Genomic DNA, 17,308 nt, shown 5'->3' on the forward strand with positions numbered 1-17,308 from the left:
AGCTCCCATGTGGGGCCCCAGGCAGGTTGGTCAGCTCTGCTCCCCTGAGTTCGGGGGGGCCCTCAGCGGGTGGTGGGGTCCCCCAGGAAGAGGGACCCCGAGCCCCAGGACGCCAAGATGCAGGCCTGCGGGTAGGACAATCCAAAGTCAGGGAGATGGGCTTCCTGACCCAGCTCGTCTTACTAGTGACCCAGGCTGTGCTATTAACCTCGGTGTCCCCACCTGTGACATGGGGACGTAACGGGCCTTCTAGATGGGTGAGGTTTCCTCACGGCTTCCTCACATTCCGTGAGAGATGAGGTGGAATCGTGGCCTGGTGCCTGGAGGACATAAAGGGCCACCTGGAAGGCTGTCCCAGAGTCCCCCAGGGCACAGGATTCCGGAAGCCCCTCCTTGGCCCCTGCCCGCTGTCCCCCTTCTGGGAACACTCAGCGTTGTTTGCGGAGGAGGTGGAGACGATCCAGAAGGTCAGCAGGTCCCACGTGGAGGAAGGTCAGCGCTGGAGGGACAGAAGGACGTGTCCCGTGCCCCCTTCCAGGGCCCGAGTTGTGACGCCCTCTGACCGGACCTCTGACCTGACCTGGTGTGGACCCCACTTCTATGGTTTCCCTCCTCCCTCCTTCCATTCCTCCTTCCCTAATTCAGCTGGGAAACTCAGATCCCTGCCATGTGCCGAGCACTGTGACCTCTTCAGTGAGCACGACTCTACGGGGTCCCCCACGTGGCATCTTCCTTTGCAGGGTCTGAATCTTCCTGTGCTGTGTCCCCTCTGGCGAGTCTGGGAGGGAGGCCTCTGCACATGTGCCTGCAAGGAAGCACGAGTCCAGAAGGTCCAGACCACCTGCCCCAGGTCCCAGCCTGTGGAGCCTGAACGGCAAGGCGGCCCCAACCCCCACAGTGGATGAGGGAGGCTGGACCTTCGTCCCTCCCAGCCTTCTCCAAAGGGCAAGGCCTTCTCTCCAGCCCAGGGTGAGCCTGCTGGGCACACAGGCCCCTCCGAACATGCCCTCGTTCACATGTGGGTCTGGGCCCCTTGCCCCACCCTCAGCTCCTCTGCTGGATGCAGGGGCAGCCCTCTCCTCTCCCTGGGTCTGCTCCTGGGGTCCCGGCCTGCTGGTCTCAGAAGAGCTTGCAGATTTGCTCCCCATGACCAGCGTGGGATCAGGGACAGGATGGGGGCTGTGGGTCGAGGCCTGGACTTAGCGAGTGCGGGACGATGGGATTTGGTAAAAGAATGACCTGCAGGTTCAGCTGGACTCCCGAAGACTGAGCAACCAGACTGCATACCCACTGGTCCCCCCTGAGCGCACAGGACAACAAGGAACAGAGGAGCAGAGACCCGGAGGGACAGGCTTGGCCCAGGGCTCACCTGCCCTTACGGTTTTAAACCTCAGCTATATGGGGGCGGGCGTACGCTGTCCCGACGGTACCTAAGGCAGAAGCCCTGTGTGGCAAACACAGGACAGAGCTGCTCAGGGCGACACCGGGATGAGGCGTGGACTCCCCGAACGTCCACGGCCCCCTAGAGGCCCGACCCCCAATCCCAGAAGCACAGCTTGACGAGCCCATGAGGAACCCATCGCTTCTTTTTATAGCAGGGAACACCGAGGTTTTGTCCAAGGTCACCCAGAACGTCGAGGGCAGGGCCCGTGGCAGGTGGCCTGAGACCTGGCATCTGTCCACAGAGACACGTCTCCTGTTGTCGCCCAGTCCCGGTACCGAGGCCCCGCGGGGCCTGACACGGATGTCTGGGTCTACCCTGAGCTCTCCAGAGCCGTCTGCTGGGCTCCCGGGAAAACGCTGGCCCTTGCTCCAGACAGAAGGTTCTGCCCTCCGGTAACAAAAGGGAGGTGCATGCACTCACTGGGCTAGAGGCCCTGCCTCCACCTGCCCTTGGAGATGAAGGTCTGGGGAGCCCTGTCTTCCTGCTCCTTCCAGGGTTCTAAGACATGCTCGACCACGTAGCCCCTCCTTCCTGGGAGACATTCCCGGGCCTCCTCCGGGATCTCAGGCGGAGGTCACAGCCAGGGATCGAGCGGGAGGATCTGGATGGTAGGGAGGTCGAGGACGGAGTTTGGAGGCCAGGGCTCCCGGTCCAGCTTGGCCGCTAACCAGAAAAGGATCCCTAGCCATTCCCCCGGGGGTGCCGCCCCATCCCCTTGGTGACGTCAACCCCTCTCCTGGAGTCACCAGTGGGGAGACCGACCACCAGGAAGTTCTTCCTCATCTGCCCGGAAGAGTCGAGACCGAGTTCACGGACAAATCGAGGGGCTTGTTTCCCTACACACCCATGGGACAGATGGGAAATCTAAGGAGAGGCCAAGGGAACGGAGGCTTGCTTATCCGGGGTGGCTCGGGCATAGCCCCTCCACCGCGGGCCTCGCTTGGCTTGGTCCTAAGCTGCTGGACGAGCCCGCTGATCCCAGCGAGACCACATGGCTGTCACCAGAATTCCTCAGTGAACCCCTCTCTGCTCCAGTCAGCCCCATGCGAGCAGGAACTAGGTTGGCTCATTGCTCTAAGTCCAAGTCCCCAGAACCTTCCCGCAATGTAGTGGACGTTTACCTTTCTCGAATAAGCAGAAAAATTGATATGCGAAAGGTGCTGTCATTGACTGAAACCGCTTCTGTCCTTGTTCCTTTGTGGATGCGTCCATGCCTGCCCTCAGCACCCTGTCTGCTCCCCGCTGTGTGCACGCACCTGGATCCCAAAAGCGAGCCCCGGACCCCACCCAGGAGGTGGTATGGCCTCTCACCCACAGCCAGCAAGGGGAGCGCTGTCCCCATGGCCCTCCTCACCCTAAGAAGACATGTAAGCCATATTCACCAAGGTTTTTAACTATCGTGCACACTCACACACACACACACACACACACACACACACACACACATAGAGCGAAGGGTGGGGGCCCTGGAGGACCCGCACACGTATGTCTCCGGCACCTCCCGCCGCCCCTGTGCTTTTGTGGGTTTGCTCTGGTTCTCTCGGATCCTCCTCCCGGCTCCCTTGAAGGCGTCAGGTCTCCGCCCGAGTCCCTGGGTCACCCACCCACCTCTCCTATTAGGAAGACGTGCAAATGCACAGCCTGCATTTCCTCCCATCTTCCTCTCGCCTCCCAGACTTCGGTCGTCAGATTTGGGAGTCGAGAACACCCCTTGTGTCTTCCCTCACCTGTCCTTCCACCCAGCTCTTCCCAGGCCAACCCCGAGGCGGTCTTCGGGCTGGATTCGTCTCCTGGGAGGTGGGGGTCAACGGACAGAGGGCAGACGGTGCCGGTGGGGGCAGGAGAGGGCCGTGGCCCACAGGCCCAGTGCCGGCTTGTCTGCCAGGGCCCCGGGCTGGTTTGCCCCCGCCGGTTCTCCTCTTTCTTACCGGGAGGCATCCTTGTCCTGAACGGGCACCAGGGAACCTGAGTGAAGAGACCACTTTGCTTTGAGACGAGGGGCGGTGTGACAAGGGCTGCAGAGGACGTTGGCCTTGGATGGGGAAAGCGAGGCCGGCCACGCACTGCTGTCCCGTTCAGGTCCCTCTGGCACCTGGGTGCACCTGCAGCCAGAGGGGCTGGTTCCCGGCAGGCTTGCCACATCCCCCTGGAGCCCCCGGTCCCTCCTCTCTGCCTGAGGACTCTCTCCCAGACACGGGAGCCCATCACATCTGAACTGGGGACCTGTGCTTCCTCACTGTGTCACCTGGGCGGCCGGTCCCCAGACCAGAAACCTGCCCGTCTGAAGAGACCACCAATGCCTCCCTCGGGTCTCACTTGCCCGAGTCCCTCCCCGGGACGCCCCGCATCTCTGACGCCTGCTCCCGTGGGGGCTGCCTCCCTTGGACTGGGACGGGTCTGGTCTCCATCCCAGGGAAAGCACTGGCTTTGGTGCAAAATTTGGCCCAGAGGCCTGTGAACCTTTCTGGCCCTGGGTCGTGAGGGATGCTCTCCCCTCTGTGGTGTGACCGTCCAGCCTTCTGCATCTCCCAGTTTGTGATTGGGCCACGGGAGGACCAGCCCTGTCCTGGCTGGCGTCAGCCTGTGGCGTCACAGCACGCACAGGGGTCTCTCTCTCTGACACGTGCCCTCTTTTGCTAACACAGCCTCTTGTATCCTCGTGACATCCCGTCCCCTCGCCGGTGGAAGGCCCGTGTGACCGGTTCTGAGGGAGAGAATATAACGATGGGTGTCGCTTCCAAGCTGGTTCATGAAAGCCTGTGGTTTCTCCGGGTTCCTTTTCTCCCGGGTCCGTTCTCTGTCTCTGTGTCAGTGTGTGTGTCTGTGTGTGTGTCTCTGTCTGACGAAGCAAGAGCAGGTAATATGAGCTGCCCCAGGAGGCCCAGTGCCAAGAACCTGCAGAGGCTCCGGGCTGAGACACAGAAGTCCTGAGACCCCCCGGTCCCGGCCGAATCCTGCCAAGAGCAGGTGCCCGGTCGCGGTCTTGGAGGCGGACCCTGCCCCAGTCGAGCCTCCGCTGAGGCTGCAGCCCTGGCCTCCGGGGTGACCGTGGGGCTGAGGCTCCCAGCCGAGCCGAGCCGGGAGACTGGTACAGAAAGTGTGAGGCGGTCCAAGTAAGGTGAATGTGTCCCCCAGCACACACAACAGTCCATCCTCCAGGCTGGGGCCGGGGCCCGCCCTCCTCCCTCCCGAGCTCTCTCCGGCCACACTGGCTCCTCCTCAGCTCCTCTCCAGACAAACCCTCTGTGCAGCTTTGCTCGTCCCCGCAGCACACTGCTTGCAGACGTTTGTGGGACTGGCTCCTCTTGTAATTCTGGGTCCCAGCATCAGGGCCACCCTGGAGGCCTGTGAGACCCGCCCCTACCAAGGGGCCCCTGGCCGCCCTCCTTCACCCTGCTTCATTTCCCGACAGTGTTGGTCTTTCCTTTCACACGGATTCGCTCTTGTGCTTTGACCCACCTCCCCCTCTGGACTGTGAGCTCCTGGAGGGCTGGGACCTCGCGGGACCTTTGACTCCGGCCCCCGGGCCCAACACAGCCCCTGCTCAGGGTGAGAGGCACAGGGGCTGAATGCGTCCAGAGAGGATCTCAGAGTCCCTACCTGCCTCTGAGCAGCTCACGCTGTGGACATGCAGACTAATAGTAAGAGGTACATGTTGGGTTGGGGGCAGGGGACGCCCAGCTTGACCCCTGAGGGTCCCTTCTCGCTCCAGAGGCTTCAGTGAGCGCAGTGGACACAGCCTGCCCCCTGGTGGTCAGCACCGGCACGACAGCCCCAGGCAGGGAAACCGGAAAACAAAACACACACGTTTGTTTGGGTGTAGTCAAGGCAGCAGCCCTCCCTGGCCCTAGCGGGGCACAGGGGCAGGACCTGCGGGCTCCAGGGGCGATGTGAGGACTTCAGAAGCCTCCCTTGTCCCCCGTTCCACCTCTCCCGTCCCGGTGCCCCGTTCACTCCTAAGGCTTCCTCACCCCAGCCAAGGCACTGCCTCTGGAAGCCCATCGTAATGAGGCCCCGGGCTCCGACAAGGAGGGTCTTGACCTCGGTCCCCACACCAGGGTCCATGCTCGGCTGCAAACCCAGGTCCTCGGTCCTCCAAGCCCCCAGGCTACCCTCTGCTCAGAAGGAACTTGAGGGAGGAGAAAGCATTTTCCCAGGACCAGGAGCATCTTGGGGCAGGGGTGGAGGTCCAGGGCCAGCAGACAAGCCTGTGGGACCCTTGGGACACCACGTCTATGCAGCCCAATTTACAAAGGAGTAAGCTGAGGCCTGTCCCGTAGCCCCCTCCCAGTAGGGGGGTGTCTCCTTCTAGCTCTAGGCTGGTGGTGGACACAGGACCCCAGACCCAGTCTTCTCCGGGTGCCCCGGGGAAGTGCCCAGCCCAGGCAGCCCCCTGGGTACCCTGGAGACCCGGCTGGTCATCAGACTGGCACGTCTCCCCACCCCACGTATGAGCCCTGGTCATGCTGCCAGCCCACTGGGCGCCCCTGCCCCGTGGCAGAGCTGCCTCCAGTCCCCTTCTTCTTGCCCCGGTGTCACCTCCCCCCTCCAGGGTGTACTCCCCTTGAGCCGCTGCCGGGTGGTCAGTGTGCGTGTGTGTGTGTGTGTGTGTGTGTGTGTGTGTCTGTGTGTGTGTGTGCTTGCCTGTACGGTCTAGGGACATCCAGATATAACAGCCCCACCTCGTACGGGGTTGATAGGGATCCGACGGGATCTCGGGGGTCTCCTTCCCAGGGCGAACCCCAGGGGAGGACTGAGTTTGGCCTAGGACGGAGACCCCCACTGCTTGGACTCTGCCCACCTCACGTATCCTGGGCCGGTCCCTGGCCTCAGTCTCCCACCTGGCCCTGAGGTTGGGCGTGGAGTGACGTCAGCGTGGACAGGGCCCAGGCTCTCCTCCTGGGTGGATGGAGAGGAGATGGGCCAGGCACACAGGCCTCCCTAGCAAAGGGCAGCTGGGTCTCGTGTCCTCGGCCTGGCACGGCTGTGTGCCCTCCCCGGGGGGCTCCGTGCCACTGATCCCGTGTGCACCCTGCCTCCAGACCGCTGCCCTGTAACCCCAAATCCTGTGAGCCCTCGGATCAGCCTCACCCCAGCCAGTGGGCTGCAGACTTGAGGGCCGGTGGGTTGGACACGTGGGTACACGAGGGTCGCCGAATGTCCCTATACCGTCCCAGCTGTCACAGACCCCACGCTCCCCCCCAGGGTCCAGCTGGGTGCACGGCCGGGGCAGGGGGCCTGGAGGAGACGGTGGACACCAAGTACGGGCAAGGAGAGGATCGGCCTGTCACCTCCCGCCTCCCCCTCCTTCTCTCCACCTCCTCCCACGGTCTTCCTGCCACAACCCGGGACACAAGGGGCAGCCTGTCCCTGGCTGCAGCCCTGGCCGGGTCAGAGGGGTGGGAGGGAGCCCAGGAAGGAGGGGGCACATCGTGGGGATGTCTGAGTGTTGGGGGTCGTTAGAGTTGCTAGGGACTCCCCGGGGTGCTCACTGACTTCACCCCTTCTTATACATGAACTGCGGCCCCGGGATCAAGGGCACTCAGCTCTGAGTGACCAAGGCCAGCCGTGAACGGGAACAAGGGACTCAGTCTTCACCCTCATGGAGCCCTGCCCTGACCATCACAGGTCTTGTCCTGGGTTGGGGCTCCCCCAGCCAGGTGACCCCCGTGCCTCCTGCTCACCTTCCTGAGATGGGAGTCACAGACCCCATTTTCAACGAAGAAAATGAGGCTCTGACCCCCACCACGTGAGCTTGTGGGTCACAGGGCTGGGACATGGCCCTATTGTGGGTTAGCCCCCCGGACAATCCGACCCAAAGCCTGAGCTCGCACGGGAGCCTGAGGAGGCTCCAACCCTGGAGATGAGGACGTCCTAGGTGGGGGCCATGGGAGGGGCGGTGGCGGCAGGGGCCTCTGAGGGGCCGGGGCTCCGTGGGCTCCCTGGGGGAGGAAGGCCCTAGGGAGGCCGGAGTGGGGTGAGGGCTGCCCACAGGGCAGGGCGTCTGGACCAGCTCACGCAGGGCGCCGGATGTCGGGCCCGGAGTCGGGGGTCACTGCAGGTCGGGGAGGGTGGGGATGCTCTGCCTCAGTGGCCCCCGGCTGCTGACTGTGGGGGAGACGCCGTCCCACCGCTTAGGCTGTGAGCTCGAGGGCGGGGTGGTGTCTGGGCTTCACCATCGTGTGCGGGTGCCTGCACACAGCAGCAGACAGACACGGGTGCTGACGCGTGCGGGGATGAATGAATGGACACGAGGCTGCGGCTCCCATCTGTCGCTGTAAACAGCGGGGCCCGCGTCATGCGGCTCGGGGACGGTCCCAGTGAGTCAGCGAGATGTGAAGTGTTATTCCTCACCCGGCACAGTTTGAGGGCTGAGAATCCAGCAGGGAACGGGACGGGGTGTGTGCGCCTGGGGCTGACCGGAGCGGGTGCCGCTCGAGCCGGGCATAGACGCCAGAAATACGTCGCTCGCGGGTGTTCTCGTCGGCCCTCCCTCTCCGGCTGGGGACGTGGTGGCCTCCGGCCTGCAGCAGAGGGAGTAACAGGAGGGGGCGGAGTCCACACGGCCCCCAGGCGAGGGGCAGGGGCAAGCACAGAGCTGACGCGGAGGGGCAGGGAGAAGCGCCCGGGGCCTGCAGCCTGCCCGTCTGGACACGCGTGGGGGCTAAGCAGGTGACCTCTAGCCGGTCAGTCCCTGGAGCCCCGACACTGGGGCGTCCGAGGGCGATGCCGCGGAAAGCCAAGCACCCTTTTCCCAGTTTGATGCCGACTCAAACGCCCAGGACCCACCCGGGAGCCAGGGGAGGTGGAGGTCAGCGGTGGGATTATGGGGTGTCTCCGGGCCCATCACTGTTCTTTTCCTCATTTCTAACATCCTGTAGGAAATATGCCAGTAACTGGAACAAGGTATCACACACGATGTCTGCATAACACCCTGTTCTAGATTTTCTGAAACGAGATCCTCTACAATGAGGGTCATCGCAGACGCTGGACCCCGGCCAGCACCCCGGCGCGAGACACCGTGGCTGGCGTGCAGGGTCTGGGGCAGCAGGGCCGCCTGGCGGGGGCGGGGATGTTGGGGGACGCACATCTCCCCCGGAAACCTGTTGCGTTTCTTGGGTCTCAGCCCTCCCCGCAGTGTCTACATTTTGTATTCCACCTGAAACTGGCCCAACCTTTCGTTCCAGAATTTCACATGGCCAGTAACAGCCGGGACAGAGGAGTGAGCGCACAGGTGTTTCCTACAGCTGCCCTGGGCCAGTGCCCGCCTTTCCTGGCTTGTTTCCCAACTGTCCCCGAGGGCCTGAGGTGGAACCACATCGCTCACCCAGCCTGGGGGCAGTGTGGGCTCCCAGCAGGGCTGGAAGGTAGCAGGAGGCAGGGGGTGGGGACGCCGGAGGCAGGGGTGGGGACACTGGGGCAGGACTGGGGCCCTCCAACCAGGGCAGGGGAGGAGAAGCATGCCTGGGGCCGGGGAAGGGAGGCTCGGGCTCAGGTCGCGGGCCTCTGTCCTCACTTAGCCGAGTCCTGGGACCCAGCCGGGAGGGCGCGCACCCCGCCCCGGAGACTCCGCCCCTCCTTGTCCCGCATGGCGCATGTCCGTGGGGGTGTTGGAAGGGTTCCTTCAGCCGCTGTGGGGCCTCGTCGTGCGCACTGGGTGTGCGCAACCTGTTGCAGGGCGACCCGTGCCCGCGCACAGTTTGCAGCCCTTGCACGGGGCTCAGCCGGTGCCCAGAGTCCACTTAGGACTTTCCGGTGCTGGGGCAGGTCTGGGTGCCCTTCGACTGCCCAGCTGCCCCAGGGGACCGGGGATCCTTTGCCTGTCCCCGGGCCTTTGTCTTGCACTGTCCTGGTTTGTGTATGAAGGGACCGGCTGGAGACCTCCGTCCCTCCATGGAGGATCGTGGACCCCTGTCATCCAGCAGGTGAGAGGGCGGATCCTCGGCACCAAGGGGAGCACCGTCCACCACCACTGCCCTCGACCCCCTCGGGGCGCCTGGGGGCAGGGGCACACCTGAGGTCATTTTTCCTGTAATGACCTGGTAGCAGGTGCCCAGCTGTAGCTAGGGAGGCTGTGTTGGGCCTTTTCTATACACAGAATAACGCAGATGTGCTGGTTTCCGAAGGCTCCTTTAATGCAGCTGATGTTGTCAAGGTTCACCGTGAGTGCGGCATGGACCGGGAGTTCAGTCGGTCTCAAGCCTAATCATGTTCTTCAAATCATTTTTATGGTGTAGATAGGCCGTGTTCTGTATCCACTCAGCAGTCGATGGACATTGGGGGCGTTTCTACCTCTGGGCAACTGTGAGTGGCAATGCTGTCAACGTTCACGGTCAGGCTTTTCACAGGTTTTCATCCCTGGATCATATGGATACTCCGTGTTTATGTTTTGAAACATGGCCAGACTGTCTCCCAAAGGGCTACATCACTTTATATTTCTGCCAGCAAAGGAGGAGGACCCCAACGTCTACGGATCCTTGCCAACACTTCTTAATATCTATCTTTTTAATGACAGCCGTCCTGGTGGATGTGAACTTGTATCTCATTGTGGCTTTGATTGGATTTCCATCCTAAAGAACGATGTGGAACATTGTTGGTCGCTTGTTTATCGTTTGTCGAGAAATGTCTCCTCAGCTGCATGTCCCATTTTTTTAAAAAATTTTTTTAATGTTTATTTATTATTGAGAGAGACAGAGGCAGAATGTGAGTGGGTTAGGGGCAGAGAGAGAGGGAGACACAGAAGCAGAAGCAGGCTCCAGGCTCTGAGCGGTCAGCACAGAGCCCGACATGGGGCTCGAACTCACAAGCTGTGAGATCATGACCCGAGCCGAAGTCGGACGCTCAACCGACTGAGCCGCCCAGGCGCCCCTGCATTTCCCATTTTTAAATTGGATGCGTAGTTTCTTCCTATTGAGTTGTAAGATTTAATATACATTCCACATGCAAGTCTCTTAGGATATATGTCCTTAGCCGATTCATTGTCCCATTCAGTAGGGTGCCTTCTAGCTTTCGGGATGCTGTCTTTCAGTTCACCTACTTGTAGTGTTTCTTTTTGAGAGAGAGAGAGAAAGACAGAGTGCAGGTGGGGGAGGGGCAGAGAGAGAGGGAGACAGGGAATCCGAAGCAGCTCCAGCTCTGAGCCATCAGCACAGAGCCCGATGCGGGGCTTGAACCCACGAACTGTGAGATCATGAGCTGAGCTGAAGTCGGCCGCTTAACCGACTGGGCCCCCCGGGCGCCCCCGATTTTGTTGAACGGACGCGTGGCATTCAGTCAGTTCCGTATGTACCTCGATGATTGGGTAGCTGTGTGTATGGCCGAGTGATCACACAGCAGGTCCCGTTAACGTCCATCTGCACACGTAGTTGCACATTTTTTCTTGTCGCAGAGACTTTTCAGATTTACCCCTTTGCAGTTTCCACACGTGCAATGCAGTATTAACTACAGTGACCACGCTGCACATCACGTCCCTAGACTTATTTATTTTATCACCGGCAGCTTGTACCTTTCGCCCACCTTCCCCGGTTCGCTCATCCCTTAGCCCCTGCCTCTCGCAACCACCAGTGTGATCGCTCTGTCTGTGAGTTCTTTGACCTCTGTTTTTAAGATCCCACTTACAAAGGAGATATGATATTTGGGGAACAGAAGTTCCCTTCTGTTTCTGCTTTGAGCGTTCGTATCACGAAATGGTGTTGGATTCTGTCAAGCGTTTTCTGTACTTAGTGGCGATCGGATTTTACAGCAGCTTGAAAACCACGAAGTCGTGTCGCTTTCCCTCTTCTTCTGTCTTTCTCCCTCACACAAACACACAGAGCTTCTCTGGAAGCTCATCAGGATCCGGATGGGAGCTCTCTGGTCCTGGTTATGCTCGTTCGGGCCGCTGTGTGCCTGGGGGTGGGCCCGTTCAGATGACACGCCCCACAAGGGACAACTAGAAATCAAAATAGTAACGATAATCTTCCAGGTGGTGGCTGCCTCTGGCATGCGTATGCCATAATTTCCTCTTCTCTGTCCCGACTATAGAGTGAGAATGTTTAGCGTTAATGGAGACGACTGTACGGGAAACAGAGCATATCAAGCATGTGTCCTAACGGGTAATGACAAGGAGGCAAAAACCCCCTGCTCACCCGAGACGCATGTCAGAGGGAATACAGCATCTTCTGTACTGACTTCCTTTGTGGAAGACCACGTTCCGAAAAGAACGTTTCTGGCTTGTTTTCTGAGGCCTCGCGTCGGGAGGCCCGCTTTTCTCTTCGGGAGTCTGGGTGCTGACGGTGTTTCCGGCCGGTCTCGCGAGCGCCAGCTCTGAGCCCACAACTTGGCCTCTTCCAGGTAAGAGGGCTTGGGGGGTCACCTGTGTCCTCAGCCAGGAAAGCATCAGCCACGCACTTCTCGGCATTCCCAGGAGGTGCCCGCAGAGCCCAGTACGCAGCACGAGGCCTGGACCGGGGAGGCACTTTGCACGCTGCGTGGCGCTCGGTCTCTAAGGCCCGCAAGTGACAGAGACTCTTAAAGTGGGAACGGGAAGGCAGTTTAGTGCTGTGGTAGTTGAGGTTCTCCAGGTTAAGCTCCAAATAAAGAGAGTGAGAAAGTCATCCTCCCTCCTAATGTAGCACAGCTGTCCCACGTACAGTTCAAACCATACAGATCCTCTCCCCGAGGAGGATGCTGAGCTCTCAGGGGACGTCCACGCTTGTCTTCGATATCCTGTGACTTACATCCTATGATGTGAAGTGAGCCGTTATTAATGCATCTTATATGATGTTACACGATAAGATGTTACACGATAAGAAGGAAGGGAAGAAAAGAAAGGTATTTGATATTCACGCATACCGTCTACAGGTGAGGAAGACGCCCTGGGGTGGATCCTCGGGCTGGGGCTTCTCTGCGCGGCGCTGGAACGTGTTCTGGTTTTGCAAAGGCACGTGGGAAGGCGCTCGCGTGGCCAATTTTCGTCCTCTTGCGGCACCAGTGCCGACCACGGTGCCGGCTCGACCCCCCGGCTCCAAAGCTCGCACCGCCTTCAGGGCCAGCTCTTTGGTGCCGAATCCGGAGTTAGAGGCGTCTCCGGCACAAGCCCGGCAGCAGATAGAGCGGCAGGTAGGGAGCGCGGGCCGGCTCTCCCACCTGATCCAGTGTCAAGTCCAGAGCTGTTGTTCTAACATCGGCTCACGTGAGAGCCCCGGAACCACGGCCAGCTCCAGCACCGGCTCCAGGACCAGCGGAAGGGCTGGAACCAGCACAGGCACCCGCGGTATCACCGGCTGCAGAGACTGAGGCAGCTCTGTCGTCAACCGACTTGCCAGGTCCGTCACCAGCCAGCTCCGGAGTGTGGGTCGGACCGACGTACATTCCAGACCAACGGACAAAGCAGGAGCGAACTAGACCTGGTCCTCATCGCTCCCGGCAGCACGACTAGAGCTACAGGCATCTCTAGGGCTGGAACCGTCTCCACAGCCAGCGTCAGCACCGGAAGCGGCTTCAGCGCCAGATCCCACCCGAGAGCCAGCTCCGGCACCGGCTCAAGAGCTTGAGAGAGCTGCAGAGCCAGGCAGCTCCCGCCGAAGCTCCAGACCCAGAGTCAGTCTGAGCCCCGGCCTCTGCGTCTGAGCCACTGCCACAGCCGGTTCTGTCACCAGCTCAGAACCACAGCCAGAACCGGCTCCAGAGCCCGAGGTCAAGCCACTTCCCAGCTCGAGTCAACTCGAGGTCCGGCGCTGATTCAACTGCCGAGATCGAGGCCGCTCCAGCTTTAGCTGCGGTGCCAGGTCCAAGGTCAGGGTCGGTGTTCTCCCACCAGCCAGCCCTGGTTCGATGCCGGCTGTAGCGCTGCCTCCAGAGACGGCGGCCGCTCTCTCGCCAACTGCAGTGTCAGCCCCGGTGGTCGTTCCAGTGCCCACTTTAGAGAGAGAAGCTGCTCGAGCCCCATGTAGAGCCGGTGCCAGGGTGCAAGGAGGAGCCAGCTCCAGCATCGGCTCCAGAACTAGAGTCCGGACCGAGTTCAGGGTCAGAGCCTGCGACAGCAGCAGTTCTCATACCGGCTCCGGAGCAGAAGCCCCCGCAAGTGCCAGCTGCTGCGCCAGCTCCAGAGCCAAAGCTGCCTTGGGCACCAGTGGTAGACGCAGAGCCGATGCCACCTCCGGACAAAGAACCAGCTCCGGCACCGACATCCCAGCCACGTCCTGCTCTGGCACCGGCTCCGTCACCGCCTCCCGAGCCGGAGCCCGTGTCGGCTCCAGCGCCGGCTCTGGTGTCGGCGTCCCCCTGGACGCCGGTTCCGCAGGTGGAGCCAACGCCGGGGCTCCGACCGGCTCCCCCGCCGGTTTCCCCACCAGCCGGAGGGCCAGATCCAGGACCGGCGATGCAAGCGGGGCCCCGGCACCGGGTCCGGCATCGCAGCCGCGACCAGAGCCAGCTCCGAACCAGAGCAGCTCCAGCACCATGGACAGCTCCCGCCGCGGTTCCGGGCTCGGAACCCCCGGGGACTCTGGCACCAGCTGTGGCGCTCGCACTGGCTGCACGGCCAGCTGCACTTCCGGGGCCAAAGCTGAAGCCGCTTCAGCACCCACTCCGGAGCCAGAGCCAGAGCCAGAGTCTACAGCAGAAGCTCTAGCTTCAGCTCCAGAGCCATATCCGGCTGCAGAAGCAGGTCTGGGTCCTCTCTGGAGGTGCCTGCGGCTCTAGCACCTTCCCTAGAGCTGGAGCCAGGTCCAGCACCGCCTCTTGTCCCAGCTCCAGAGATGGGGCCAGCTCCAGCTTCAACCCTGGGGCCAGTTCCGGGATTAGAGCCCCCGTTCGAGCCAGAGCAGCTCCAGCACCAGCTGTGGAACTACCCACACGAGTGTCCGCGCCTTCCTCAACTGCCACCATCGTGGGGGCCGGTATGGGGCTGGGGGGCAGGATGGTCCTTGGTAGGCCGGTCACCCCAGGTACCCTGGTCACTCCACTCAGAGCTCGCCTGCCCGATCCCTCCTGGAGATCATAGTCCCGGGGCTCTGCACCCCCGTTTTCCCAAGCAAGGATCTCAGTGGCCCGGGAGACCGTGGAGGTTGAAAGCCGAGGCTTGTACCTGACAAATGATATAAAATTTGACCCAGAAAGTCCACTTGACGGCTTGTGTCCTGACAAAGGAGAGATTTATGCACACAGTTGATCCCTTGAGGAAGCTGGGAGTGAAAACTCACAAACGGCCCATGTTCCAGGGCTGGGGCGCTTTGGAAATTCTGATGTGGGGACACAGGATGCAGAGGAAGAGACTTGAGTGGCCAGCACCCAGCCCCGGGGAAAGCTGGTTCGGGAAGAGCACCTACCTGGCACCCGCCTCACCCCACACGCTGCACCAGAGTTTCTCCGCTGGTCCTGGGACGAGCCCTGCTGGGGGAGGGTCCGCGCCTGTGGCCGCAGATGGGGGCTGCGCCCTGTTGTCCAAGAGAGGGGTGCCGGTCACACTTCTCGCTGTGGATCGGCTGGGGCCTGTGCTTCCTCACATTGTCACCTGGGCTGCGGGTCCCCAGACCAGAAACCTGCCCGTCTGAAGGTGCCCAGCGTTGCGTCCCTTGGGTTTCACTTGCCCGAGTCCCTCCCCGGGACGTTCTGCATCTCTGACGCCTGCTCCCATGGGGGCTGCCTCCCCTTGGACTGGGACGGGTCTGGCCTCCATCCCGGGGAACGCACTGGCTTTGGAGCATTATTTGGTGCAGAAGCCTGTGAACCGTTCGGGCTCCTGGGTCATGAGGGATGCTCTCCGCTCCGTGATGTGACCGTCCGGCCTTCTGCATCTCCCGGTTTCTGTTTGGGCCACGGGAGGACCAGCCGTGTCCTCTCTGGTGTCAGGCTGTGGTGTCACGGCACAAACAGGGGTCTCCACCCTGAGACCATTGTCACGCGAAGGGGCCTCTTTTTCCCACCTAATCTTTAATCCATTGTGATTTCAATATCAAAGGACAAAAAGTCTATTTCAAACGAACACAAAGTACAAAAATGAATCTGTCTCGTCTGAAAAGTTGGTTTCAGACCCAAAGGTATCTCTGGCGAGATTCCACTTGACGGAAACCTCCAGAGTAGGTAACGGAACACCGAGAGAAAACAGACTCGGGTTCCCAGGGGCTGGAGGGGACACGAGATGGGAGTGAGTGAGGGCCTGCGGGTACACGGTGACCCTTGGGGATCGAGATATTCTGCAACAAAATTCTGTGGGGTGGTTCACAGCGTCGTGAGCATACCCCGTGCTCAGGAATTGCCACAATATAAAATAAATAAATTTTTATTGAAGATTAATGTGGATTTTAAACAAACCATGAACAAATAAAGTACCACCTAAAACGTAGTGGAGAGAAAGGATAAGGGAGAAGAGGAAGAGTCATTCTGGTGGCGGGGTCGCGGGACTGGGACTGGAGCGACAATTAGAAATACAATAAACACCCCTCGAAGGCCTTTGGGCCCTTGATTTGTGGCCGGGATCCATACGGGAACAAGGGCGGTGGCAGGAACCGTGTCGGGAGCAGAAGCAGGACCCAGCTGACTCTGCTCAGGTGCCCGCTGTCCCAGCACAGGTCCCAGGCCACCTGCTGGCTCTCCGGCCCCTGCAGGAGTCGCCCCAGACTCCACCCCTGCCTGCAGAGACGCCGAGGACCCGGATGCCCTTGGGTCGGGCTCTGGAGCTGCACCGGCTTCTGCTCCTGCCCCGGACTCTTGAGAAGGAAACAGAGTGATGGTTGCGGCGGCTCCAAGGCCTCAGGGTGAGAGGAGGGAAGTTCCCCCCGCCCCCCACCCACCCAGCGCCGGCCTCTCCAGGGGCCTTTGCAGAGACACAACTCACCCCAGAGCCTCCCCGAGAAGCCGCGGCCAGGAACCCACACCAGGACCTCTGCCCCCCTGCAGGCCGCAGCCCGGGCTCTCAGTCTCTGCTCCTGACCCCACACCAGCCCCCGGGGGCTCCTCCCTGGGTGGCCCAGCACCGCCCGGACCCCGTGAACACACATCTCCCACCCCAGCCTTCTCACCCTCGGGCTCTGGCTCCGGGGGCTCCGGGTCCTGATCCCAGGACCCGTGAACCAGGACCCTGTGGGGGGGCCGGGGCGGTGAAGGAGGCCTTCCCAGGTCATCTCCAGGCTCTGCCTCCCAAGACCTCCCTGCAGCCACTCTCTCCCTGGGTCCAGGGTGGCCCTCCTGGGCGACGGGGCACATGCACAGCTCTGTAGGGCTGGTGTATCGGGATTCGGCCAGACGTTTCCCGATTTCATCAGTTGATTTCTGTAAAGACAGTGACCCGCGGACGGCTCGGAGACATCACAGCCCCGGCCGGCCATCCTCAGTGTCCTTCCACCCTCTCCACCTGTGGCTCCCCAGATTGGGCACAGACCTGAGTGTGCATAGACCTGCGCCTGGGACACAGTGACATCCACCTACAGGGCTCGGGATGCACAACAGGGACAAGAGGGCCACCCCAGCACTCCCTGTCCCTCCCAACCAGCCTTGACCGAGTGTGAGCCTGACCCGCCACACCAGGCATCTGACCCCTTCATCAGCCTGCACCTGCTCGGGTGGGCCCTCCACACACGACCCCTCCTTCCACACAGACACACACACCAACACACACACACACACACACACACAGACGGGAGGGGACCTGGGCCCGCACAGGTCAGATCAGAGCGGTGTCGGGGTGGACTGGATGTCTCTGGGTCTCCCTGTGTTACCTTTGGGTCCCTGCGAGCTAGAGACCTGAGGCGTCCTGTGCACGACCTGACCCACTGTCTCCAGGGTCGGGAAGCGTCTCGGTCCGCTGGCTCGCCTGAGCCGGCAGGCGCGGAACACGAGCACACAACAGAGAGAACATGTTTCGTCAGGCTTAGGTGTCCCAAC

General features: G+C 61.2%; 1 protein-coding gene across 1 annotated transcript in view; it reads right to left on the minus strand.

Moving 5' to 3' along the window:
• LOC122236271 overlaps positions 1-17,224 on the minus strand; it is a 35,052-nt gene extending 17,828 nt beyond the window's left edge. The window contains exons 1-2 of the transcript XR_006214337.1: positions 17,143-17,224; positions 16,447-16,696 (exon numbers count right to left, since the gene is read on the minus strand). The gene's annotated coding sequence lies outside the window, so the exon portion shown is untranslated. The remainder of the gene's footprint in view (positions 1-16,446; positions 16,697-17,142) is intronic.
• Positions 17,225-17,308: the final 84 nt, after the last annotated feature.

The sequence above is a fragment of the Panthera tigris genome (genome assembly GCF_018350195.1).
Source record: "Panthera tigris isolate Pti1 chromosome D4 unlocalized genomic scaffold, P.tigris_Pti1_mat1.1 chrD4_random_Un_scaffold_73, whole genome shotgun sequence".
NCBI classification, from domain to species: domain Eukaryota; kingdom Metazoa; phylum Chordata; class Mammalia; order Carnivora; family Felidae; genus Panthera; species Panthera tigris.